This window comes from Schistocerca piceifrons, chromosome 7 (assembly GCF_021461385.2).
Source record: "Schistocerca piceifrons isolate TAMUIC-IGC-003096 chromosome 7, iqSchPice1.1, whole genome shotgun sequence".
NCBI lineage: Eukaryota > Metazoa > Arthropoda > Insecta > Orthoptera > Acrididae > Schistocerca > Schistocerca piceifrons.
In genome coordinates this window covers 221,085,517-221,088,937 of record NC_060144.1, presented here as the reverse complement: position 1 = coordinate 221,088,937, position 3,421 = coordinate 221,085,517, and the positions used below count along the sequence as shown (strand labels likewise).

The window sequence follows — 3,421 nt, the reverse complement described above, 5'->3', positions numbered from 1 at the left end:
ATATCAGTTGCGTTTCAATGCAGTACCGTAATAAGGTATGTAAAGATGCTAAACTTTCGCTCACAGTAACAATATTTTACCGTACGATACACATATATTACTATACAGGCAATAATGTACATTACGCTTTCGTGTAAAATTATTTAATGTTTCAGAGGCTTCTTTTTGTTTAGTTGCTATTTTGACGTGGAACAATATTTCAGACATTACTTCCAGTTGAAATTTGAAGCTGCGATGCACTGTCTTTTGATGTTACGGGTCAATAAAAGTGTTTCTCTGATAATCCGACCATCTTTGCGTTCCGATCACGCCCAGGTCCGTTAGAGACGTATTACCGAAGTTCTACTACATTATCAAAAACATGGTTTGACTAAATGGTTCAAATGGCTCTGAGCACTATGGGACTCAACTGCTGTGGTCATAAGTCCCATAGAACTTAGAACTACTTAAACCTAACTAACCTAAGGACATCACACACATCCATGCCCGAGGCAGGATTCGAACCTGCGACCGTAGCGGTCGTGCGGTTCCAGACCGTAGCGCCTTTAACCACTCGGCCACTCCGGCCGGCAAAAACATGGTTTGCATATTGATTTACCAGAAACATCATTCCTTTTATTCATAGTGTAATGTGCCTCAAATAGCATACTGCGATCTTCTTGTCGTGACGGCTGAGGTCAAACTCATACTGATAATTAAGTTCACGCGCTGTGAGCCGTATTTGGAGTCTAACAATAGAATTAAGTACAATCTCTTTGCATGCTAGCTACTTTTTCAAGAATAGCTAGTTTTTCAAGAACTGAATAAGGTAAGACGACGTATGTTGCCATGTCGCAGGTCGTTGTTTTTTTTTTTTTGTGGAAAAATTTTTGTCACTGAATTATCACCATTTCTCCTACAATAGATGCTGGTGCGTTATCAATTTATTTTTTAGTTTGTTACCTGCAGCATTCACTGTGAACTGATGAGTACATTATGGGGGAAACTACCCATGGCACAGCAGATCGCTATAAGAGAGAAGGGAAACATGTTGGTAATATTTGTTGTTTTCATGAAGCTGTTCACTAACGTGCTCCGTGTTATTTTGTGATGTACAGGGCATTTTCATCCTGTTACGCTTCCTTTAGTGAAGTAGGTGCTGTGTGACTCTTTTAGATGTGTTTATTCATGGAAGATGCCGCTAGAAACCTTTTCATAGCTGTTACATATATCGTTTCGTGCATTACTTGAATATCAGAGCCTGCTCATACGAGAGCTGTTGAACCTTTTTAAACACGCACAAATCTTTCAGCATATAAGGGAGAAAAATTTTAAAAAGGGGCCGGCCGAAGTGGCCGTGCGGTTAAAGGCGCTGCAGTCTGGAACCGCGAGACCGCTACGGATGCAGGTTCGAATCCTGCCTCGGGCATGGATGTTTGTGATGTCCTTAGGTTAGTTAGGTTTAACTAGTTCTAAGTTCTAGGGGACTAATGACCTCAGCAGTTGAGTCCCACAGTGCTCGGAGCCATTTTTGAACAAGTTTAAAAAGGGTTTGAAATTACGTTCAAAGTTTCTTAGAAGCAGCTAAGGGCACTCACTGTTAAACACTGGATTAATGTAGTGTGAGTAACTGGTATGCTGTCAGTTATGCTACTTAAAGATATATACACTGTTTCTAACTGTAACACTTGCCTTACTACATCCAAAAAGCGTTTCACACGTTGCCTCACGATAGACTCTTTACGAAGATGCGAAAATACGGAGTAGGTTCCCAGTTATAAGAGTGCCTCGAAGACTTCTTAAGTAACAGAACCCAGTGGTGTTGTCATCGATGGCGAGTGATCAGAGACACGGGTATCGTCAAGAGTGCTACAGGGAAGTGTAATAGGACCTAGATTATTCTCTTTATATACAAATCACCTGACGGACAGGGTTATCAGCAACCTGCGGCTGTTTGCTAATGATGCCGTGGTGTGCGGAAGCGTGAGGTCGTTGAATAACTGTGGGAAGCTCAAATGTTTCAAATGGTTCTGAGCACTATGGGATTTAACATCTGAGGTCATCAGTCCCCTAGAATGTAGAACTGCTTAAACCTAACTAACCTAAGGACATCACACACACCCATGCCCGAGGCAGGATTCGAACCTGCGACCGTAGCGGTCGCGCGGTTCCAGACTGAAGCGCCTAGAACCGCTCTACTACAGCGGCCGGCAACTGTGGGAGGACACAAGGTGACTTAGACAGCATTTGTAATCGGTGTGATGAATGGCAGCTAGCTTTAAATGTAGAAAAATGTAAGTAAATGCTGACGAGTAGAAATAACAATCTCGTAATGTTCGAATACAGTGTCAATAATGTGCTGCTTCACAGTCACCTCGATTAAATATCCAGGCGTAACGTTGCAAACTGATATGAAACGGTACGAGCATGTGAGGATTGTAGCACACTGCTTGACATGAATCCCAATGAACAAATGGTTCAAATGGCTCTGAGCACTATAGGACTTAACATCTCAGGTCATCAGTCCCCTGAACTTAGAACTACTTAAACCTAACTAACCTAAGGACATCACACACACCCATGCCCGAGACAGGATCTGAACCTGCAATCGTAGCGGTCGCGCGGTTCCAGACTGAAGCCCCTAGAACCACTCGGTCACAGCGGCCGGCATGTTTGGGTGCCGCATCAGTTCGGATTAAAGGAAGACGTCGAAGCAATTGAGAGAAGGGCCGCTAGATTTGTTTCTGGAAGTTTCTATCAACACTCAAGTATTATGGAGATCCTTTAGGAACTCAAAATCTCTAGAGGGAAGACGACGACTTTTTCGAGAAACAGTGTTGAGGAATTTCAGAGATCTGGCATTTCACCATGACTACAGAACGATTCTACCACCGCCAACGTAGATTTCGCGTAAGGACCACTAAGATAAGTCTAATTAGGGCTTGTACGGAGGCATATAGACGGTCATTTTTTCCTAGCCCTTTTTGCGAGGGGAAAAAGACTAGTAGTGGTACAAGGTATCCTCCGCCAAGTACCCTACAGCGGCTTGTAGAGTATGTATGTAGGTGTATATGTAGATATAGATGCCGACTGAGTGAAACACTGAACATAGCAATATACCTTTTACAGTACAGATTATGACTGTACTTTAAACTTTTGAATTCAGCCAGCAATTACATGAAATATTGGAAAACAAATTTTTATTGCCCCTTGAAGCCGTTAGAAAGCCAACCTGAAACTGGGAATGTGCAATTGAACGATGAGCCATGAACCAGGTTAGCCTTTTAGTAACGTAGATGTACTGCCAACACTGCAGTTAACTGTCTACGGTTTACTACATCGTAGGTAATGTTCAGAAATCTGCGAACACTGTTTCACATCCACAGTTTACTAATTTATGGTCTTCACAGCAAACAGAACTGAAAACGTATCAAACTGAATG

General features: G+C 42.5%; 1 non-coding gene across 1 annotated transcript; it reads right to left on the bottom strand.

The window, feature by feature from the left end:
* Nucleotides 1-483: 483 nt before the first annotated feature.
* Nucleotides 484-567, bottom strand: Trnap-ugg. The gene has a single exon. It is a non-coding gene; the product is annotated as a tRNA-Pro (tRNA).
* Between the last annotated feature and the right edge of the window lie 2,854 nt (nt 568-3,421).